Here is an 8,313-nt window from a genome sequence, read left to right on the forward strand (position 1 = left end):
GTAACAAGTAATAATGGTAGCCAATAATAACAATAACAAATTAAAAATAAAAAATTAATAAATAAAAATATGATGACAACAACTACTACTACTACTACTACTACTACTAATAATAATAATAATAATAGTAATCCAACCAAAACTCCAAGCCAAACCCAGCCAGTCCATTTCCCACAGAACACAGCCCCACAGAGCTCAGCTTCCAGGCATTGGTATGTAAAGAGTGAATAACAGTCCTGGTTTTAATTACTGCCCTGCAACAGTGCTAGGAACACAGAGCCATGTTTTACAGCAATTCCTAAGTGTGCTCCTTCTTGGAAACACAGAGAAGGGCTGGCCAGGGAGAATCCTGCAGATGGGATTCTTTTACAAAGTTGGAATTCAACCTAAGGAAATTAAATCTTGAATGACTGGGGGGCAATCTGGGGCTCTCCTCAAAGTGTGGCCTCTCTCGTGGTTGCTGATTTATGGTAAAGCACAGGTAGCTGGAAAACTTTTCCAGGGCAGAAATGTTTGAAGAAATTGGCTGATTTATGGTAAAGCGTGTCCTGGTAGCAGAGCCTGGGCAAATCCTGGATGAACTTTAAATCAGCCAGGTAATTCCTGTTATTGCACAGTAATTGCTAACTCTGACAAATTACCTTTTTGTACCTCAATTCCACAGCTTGGTGACATTTTGCTAGTTAGTATTTCTGTTTCCTTTCCACAAAAGCTTTCTTAAAAACTTCCAGAAAAACCAGTGCTTGAGAAGGAAGCTTTAAGCAGAGTGTTCATAGAAAAAGACCATGTTCAGACCAAAGAGCAGGAGAAGGTGTTCCATGAAAAGCCTAATTCCACCCTTAAAAAATTATACACCAGCAAATCAAACGCCAAAGTGTTTGTCCCACCCCCTCCACAAGATTTCAGCAAGAAAGCAACATTCCCTGAGAGCAGCACGTTCTCTCTTGGGGTCTGTCCTACAGCAGGAGGTCAAGGGGCACTCTGGAATGTTTTGGGGCACTCTGAAAAAAGCAGATTCTTCTGTGGGAGAATCCTTGGCCCAGTGGCCACAGTTCCTGTGGTGTTGTGTACATGAATTTGCTGTCCAGGGCCATGGAAGCACCCCTGGAGAACAAGCACAACCTGATCCCACAGCTGTGGCCCCAGCGCTGCTGCACACGAGGATCCAGCCCTGAAAGGAGGAGGAATTGTGCCATGATCATTTGTCATCTGCCCACTAACAGGGCAAAAAGGATCAGATTGTAAAGCTCATTCCCTGCAGATAGAAAATCCCTTAAGCAGCTGCCAGCTGCCAGAGGTCATGAGCAAAGCAGGGTCCTGCAGGAGAACCATTCCCACTGTGCCAAGCTTGGGCTGGCACAGCTCCTGCCAGAGCAGGAGGGGAAACTCGAGGCCATTTCATCCATCAGGGCAGGGAGGAGTCACTCCAGGACAGGGATGCTCCTCTCTGCTTCCAAACCCTCTGCAGCAAGGACAGGAGTGATGCTGGAGCCATGGATTCCCAGGGGATCTGGAATTGTGGTCCAGCAGCAGGAGGAGCAGCAAGTGACAGAACCAGAGGTCACAGTCTCCAGCTGCACCCAGGGAAATTTAGGTTGGATATCAGGAAAAGGTTTTTTACAGAAAGGGTGATGAAGTTCTGGAATGGCTGCCCCGGGAGGTGGTGGAGTCCCCATCCCTGGGGGTGTTGAACAAAGCCTGGATGTGGCACTGGGTGCCAGGGTTGAGTTCAGGTGTTGGGGCTGGGTTGGACTTGATGATCTTGAAGGGCTCTTCAATTCTGTGAATTCTGTAAATTCTGTGAATTCTGTGAGCATGCAGACCTCCCCCAACATGGTCCCATTTCCTGCTGCCACTGGGGGAACGAGTCCTTGAGCTGCTGAACTTCTCTGGCAGTGCTGGCACCCCCCAAAACAGGATCCCCCTGTCAGACTGTGGGTGTTTCAAAGATTGATGCTGGCACAGTGTTGGCAGCACAGAACCAGGCAAAAATACCCGAACCTGGCACCAGGGAGGGCTGGGTTTTGCTGGCTTTTTAAAAGCTTCTGTCAAGGAGATGAATGTGAAAGGTGCACCAGAGCAGGTGTTCTTCTAAAAATCCATCAGAGCAGCTTCTGTCCAAGGAGAGAGACCTCAAACAAAATCCAGCATCAGCAAACTCTGACAAACAATGGTTTCCAAGGAGAACTCAGACTTCCACCCAAGCCTGGCTCAGCCAAGCACAAAAAGCTCAGTCCTGGGGAAAAACTTTGCACCAACTCAGCAGAATTTCTTTAAAATATTCATTCTTTCATAGAAGAGCATGGAATAAACATCTGAGTGCTGATTCTCAAAATCCATAATTCCTCTAATATTTTAAATAGCACATATGCTCTCATTTGATCCTCTCTGCCAATGAATAGCTGATAATTAATCATAGAATGGTTTGGGTTGGAAAGAGCCTCAAATCTCATCCCATTCCAACTCTGCCATGGCAGGGACACCTTCCACTATCCCAGGCTGCTCCAAGCTCATCCAGCCTGGCCTTGGGCACTGCCAGGGATCCAGGGGCAGCCCCAGCTGCTCTGGGCACCCTGTGCCAGGGCCTCAGCACCCTCAGAGAGAATCTCATCCTAACATCTAATCTCAACCCATTCTCTTTCAGTTTAGAGCCAGTAATAAAAGCATTTATTAAATAAAGCATGTATTGCCTGCGAGCCTGTGCATTCCAGAAAGAAATGGTTGTTATCTCTTCAAACAACTGTCAGGCCAAATGTGTGCAGGGTCTGAAGCAGAATGTGAAGTTTTTATCAGAGCTCTGTCTATATGTCACTGCCACTACAATTATGTTCTGTCTGTACCAGCACTTGAACCATCAGCAGACATTTTAGTCAGCTCAGGCTTTTGAGATGTTTTCATTTAGAGTCAAAGGGTTTCTTTCTCCTGTGCAGAGCAGAACCAAGTAAAAGAGAGAGAAAGGATGAGTGCAAATCACTTCAGCAGAGCAGCACAGATGAGTGGCTGTCCCTGCTCAGTTTGGATTGCAGCTATTGGAATTCAGCGTGTTCCCATCGATTTTCCAACATGCCCAAGCTGCTCTCCCCATGTGGTATCGACTCAGCTGGGCAGCCATGAGGCAGAGACAGTTAAGAAAATATTTACAGGAGACTGAGCCCTACAGTAAATCAGTAATGAACTTGTTTGTCTGACCCATTTATTCATGACCCATAAGTGAGCTTCTGCTTTTTTGCTGGAAACATCTCCCTCATACACAACCCCACAGTGGTGCTGCAAAACCCCCAAAGGCAAAACAGACCCTCAGTTTCTCCATCAAAGCACACCCTCAGTTCCTCCATCAGACCCTTTATTCCTCCATCAAAGCACACCCTCAGTTCCTCCATCAAAACACACCCTCAGTTCCTCTATCAGAACACACTCCCAATTCCTCTATCAACTTTTCCATTTTCTGTAATGAAGACGAGAAGAGAATTTGCATTGTGATCATTCCTCCCAATCTCTTGATTAACTTCCACTCAGCCAAACATGGGTGAGCTTCCTCCAGCTGTGGTGTAGGAATTGAATATCTCCTCTGGAGCTTGGGAGAGCTGGGGGTGCCCAACTGGAGAAGAAAAGGCTTCAGAGAGAGCTCAGAGCCCCTTGCAGAGCCTAAAGGGGCTCCAGGAGAGCTGTAGAGGGTCTGGGGACAAGGGAGGGAGGGACAGGACACAGGGAATGGCTCCCACTGTCAGAAGGAAGGGCTGGATGGGATATTGGGAAGGAATTGTGCTGAGGCCCTGGCACAGGTGCCCAGAGCAGCTGTGGCTGCCCCTGGATCCCTGGCAGTGCCCAAGGCCAGGCTGGATGGGGCTTGGGACAGTGAAGGTGTCCCTGACATGGCAGAGGTTGAACAAGATGAGCTTTAAGGTCCCTTCCAACCCAAACCAGTCTGGAATTCTGTGATCTCTCTCCACTCACTTCAGCCCTGGGAACAGCTCTCAGACAAGTTTACACAAGTTAACAGTGTTCTGCTTCCTGCAAATGTAGAGGTGTAAAAGCTAAATATTCTTTCAGGTAAAATAGACACCATCTTCCACTCTGAGTGTTTAATTTCAGCTGTTTGTAACTGTTCCTCACACTCACATCAAAGCACCCCAGGACAGGCAGGGGAAGAGGGTTGCTTGTGACGCAGCTTTTCTCACGTAAAGACTTAGCATTACAAGGAAATATTGAATGTAATGTACACACACATTTAAATAACTGTATCTTAAGAAAATAAAACTTGTTAAGCTCATCCCATCCCTTTATACTTTTACTGGACCTCTGAAAACTGTTTGATGCTCTGTGGGTCCCTTTCTCAGTGACCTGACACCTCTCTGAAGTGCCAAGATTTTATGAACAGCAGCTGTACTTGCCCATGTTGCTTCCAAACCCACAAAGATTTCAGAAATAAATGAGGATTCATCAAAAGCAACATTTTTCCTCGAAGGCTGTTTCTTCTAAACCAAAAGGACACAGACACTTCTTCTCAAATGCCTTGTCTAAGACTTTCAGCAGCACAAAGGACACAGATTCCAGGAGGAATCAGCAGAATCATGTAACATTTTGGGTTGGAAGGGACTTTAAAGCTCATCTTGTCCCACCCCTGCCATGGCAGGGACACTTTCCACTATCCCAGGGTGCTCCAAGCCCTGTCCAGCCTGGCCTTGGGCACTGCCAGGGGCAGCCACAGCTTCTCACAGAAGCTCATCCAAGAGATCATGGGAGCCTTTAAACTGTGGTAAAAGCAGAGAAATAACTGGATGCAAAGCAGTAATTAGGATTCATTAATCCTGTGCTTACAAGTCTCTTTATCCAGATGCCCTTCTGACTCCATAGCACATCCTTTCCTCACCCATAACACTCCAACCCCTCACCTGGCAAAGCAAGAGAAGCCTCAGCTCAGGGAGGGTTGAGCAAGGCTTTCCTCCTTAAATCTGAGCCTCCAAGCACTGCTGAGGGAGGAGGGTTCACCTCTGAGCACAGCAATGCCCTGGGATCTGACATTCCTCCCTGCAGAGCTGCCACACCTTCTCCAGGAGCTGCCTTGGTGTTTGTTTGGGTGACATGGGAACGTCAGGGAGAGCAGACAAGCTCCTGCTCCTTCCCAGGGATCCCAGCCTGCTCAGGAGGAACGAGAATGTGGGACAAGGGGAGGATTTCAAGACAGAAATTAGTGCTGCTGATACAGATTAGGCACCAACACAATGTTTTGTTGATTACTGTGTCCAAAGGAGCTTTTAAGAAAATACAGGCAGTTTTCTTAGAACAGTTTTAAGAAAAAACAGGCAGTTCTTGCCAAGAAATACTCTTAGAGATGCTCGACACAAGCGTGCACTAACTTTTATGTAAAGAAAAGAGAAATCCTATCATTTTATAGCTCTCATCTGATGCTGTTTACTGCAGTCACAATGAGCTCTAAGGCTCTTTCCAATTTTCCAGCACAAAGTCCTAAATCTGAGGATGTCCTAATGAGGCCAGAGGAATGCTCAGCACTGGCACAGCCTGGCAGTTCTGCCATGGACCCCGAGGCTTTGGCCAAATCCCCATGTCAAGGTTTGCAGGAAACATCTGAAGAAATTCTCCCTCCTGTGTAAATGAAGACACACTTTGGCCTGTGGCTGCCACCATGTGCAGAATAATTTTTCTTGGAGAAAAACAAAGCAATCTGCATAATCCTGGCAAATGGGAAAGGCAATTTCAGCAGTCACATCCAGCATTTTGTGCTGCAATTTCCTAAAGGATATTCCAGGCAATTTTAAACACACATCCCCTCCCAGAATCAATCTAGCACTGAAGGCACTTTGGCTCTGTGGGGAAGGAATTTAAGGATTTTCTGCTGGTGCTAATGAAATATGAGGATAAGGGTGGTCCAGGTTCAGAAAGCAGCACATCCCCATGGCAGAGAACTTGATTATCTCAAGGCTTCTCTGCCTCCTTGCTCTTCTTCTTTCCACACATCTTTCCCTTTCCCAAAGGATTTAAGGACCAGTCTCTCCAGCTGGCTGCCCTCTCCTGGATGGAATCAAAAAGTGTTTGATTACTTCCACTTAGATAAAATGCAGTGATCTGCTTTTAATTTTTAATTTTTTTTTTCCTTGGGTCTGTGTAATCACAAAGGTTCCACTGTGCCAGAACAAGAACTATGAAATTCTAAGGGGCTGCTTCATAATCCTCAACAGAGCTGCCAACTTTTTTGAGAGTAGAGTTTTTAGACAAATTGCCTTTTATATATATTTTTTACAAAGTTTTAAATTTTTACACTTCTTTCCTGTATTTACCATTGCCTAAATCCCACTGCTGCTCCCTTGTAAACTACTTAATCCCTCTCCTCAAACACGCTGGAAAACATTTCCATATCCCTTTGTTGCTGAATGTAAGCGTGTTAAACACAGAATATTTCACTTGGAAGGACTCTTATATAATCTTTTCCTCTGCCTCAAGTCAGGGTCAAATATTTCTTTGCTACTCTCAACCAGTGCTTGGCTGACCCCAGTTTCAGCCAGCTGATAACGGGGACTGCACGGTTTTTGTAGGGACCCAGTCCACTCCTTCCCCAGTTAACCATTAGCGTTCCTACAGGTTTGCTCCCCGCTCTTGAGAGGAGCAGAGGGCTCTGGAGATGATTTTCCCACCGGGGAGCTGGGAGTTTCCCTGCGGGAGCCCTCATCTTTAAATCGAGGGCAAGGATTAGGATGCAGGGAGGGAAGGCAGAGGACAAACCCCCCTCGCAGAGGGATTCAGTCGCTGCCAGCGGCGCGGCCCAGCCGGAGCCTTCTCGGGGCGTTGTGCGAGCGCTCTCGCAGCGCAGCCGAGGCTTTGAAACTTTCACTGCACATCTGTGCATCCCTGCCTGCGCTCGGCAGCCAGCCAAGCGCTGAATTCCTGCGAGCCCGTGCAGCTCCCACACGTCCACAAGCGCTAGGACCCAGAGGGAGCCGGCTCGCCGTGAATCAGAGCGGAGCCCCGAGCGCTGGATGAGGCTGCCACGGCAGCGGCGATGTGAATGGCTCACGGGGGCCGGGGACAGCGGTGTCACAGCAGCCTGGACAGCCTGGACAGCCTCGGGGAGCCTCGGGCAGCGCTGCGGCTCCCAGGTGAGCGAGCGGGGGCGGCAGCGGCACCGGAGCGCGGCCAGAGCGGGCTACGCGCCCCGGAGCCTCCTCCGGAGCGCTGGGATGCGCTGGGATGCGCTGCGATGCGCTGGGATAAACTGGGATGAGCTGGGACAAGCTGGGATGGGATGTCTGTGCAGCGCGGAGCGCTCGCTGCTTGCTCGCTGCTTGCTGTGGTTCGAAAATCGCATCTGCTCAAGGCAGGTTCGGCCGCACGCACATCTGGAAGGTGTTGGCGGGGCAGCTGTGGATAAGCTTAGGGCTTGAATAGCGTCTTAAGGCAGAGCAGCTTAATCTCAGGGAAATGCAAGTGGTCTTACTCTTTTTATCCAGGTATATGGGAACTTAGTTTTATTTGCATTCTGCAGCAGTTGCGCCTATATGAAAATTCTTTGCTGGCTTTGTTCTGAATATTGAGGCTTTCTTATTTCCTTTTTTTCCCCGCCCTGTGATAATTCTAGTCTAGATAAAAACTCTTTTCTTTCTTGACTAATATAAATAAATAGGAATTCTGCTAAATCCAAGCGTGACTGACCCAAGGCAGGATCCTTTTAGCTGCAGACAGAGCAGTGCTTCAGCAGAGACCGTGTATCCTCTGGGATGTCCACTTGGGAAAGCTCACGACCTCCCTGCTGCCTGTGTGTAGTGACAGGATGGAGCTGACAATATTTATTGATTTATAGCTGGTGATAACACTGTTTGAGCTGAGACACTGCTCACAGATAAAAACAGGGACCCCAGGCAGGGAGACAGAAGGAATTTGTGTGCTGAGAACAAAAAGTGTTTGTGCTTCGGTTCTTTCTTCAATTTAAATTCTCCTTATAAAGCTCAGGAAGTTTTAGAAAAACACCAAAAGTGAGCGTGCTTGTCAGGCTGGTTTTCCAAGTTGTCACAACTTGGAAGATGCACTGTGGCTGTTAGACAGATAATTTATGGATGTTTTCATGCATTAGAGTATCACTATAAAGTTTTTGGGGCACTTTTTTTGCTAAGCCAAACTAAAATGTGACAATTATCTGCAATAAGACAGAGAGGGAGCTGACTTGTCTGTACATTCCTGCTTGTGGCACTTCTGAGCTGGTTCAGATATTGTGGAAAACAGGCTTTTAAAATCCCCCTGCCAACTGCCATTTCAGGCAGTTTTGCCTGAAATTCAGAGGGTTACAACATTTTCTGCACTTCC

The 8,313-nt window shown here is 47.5% G+C and overlaps 1 protein-coding gene across 1 annotated transcript in view; it reads left to right on the forward strand.

Moving 5' to 3' along the window:
- The first annotated feature begins 6,943 nt into the window (after nt 1-6,943).
- NGF (nerve growth factor) overlaps nt 6,944-8,313 on the forward strand; it is a 29,533-nt gene continuing 28,163 nt past the window's right edge. The window contains exon 1 of the mRNA XM_058819543.1: nt 6,944-7,112. The gene's annotated coding sequence lies outside the window, so the exon portion shown is untranslated. The remainder of the gene's footprint in view (nt 7,113-8,313) is intronic.

This window comes from Ammospiza caudacuta, chromosome 24, assembly GCF_027887145.1.
Source record: "Ammospiza caudacuta isolate bAmmCau1 chromosome 24, bAmmCau1.pri, whole genome shotgun sequence".
NCBI classification, from domain to species: Eukaryota; Metazoa; Chordata; class Aves; order Passeriformes; family Passerellidae; genus Ammospiza; species Ammospiza caudacuta.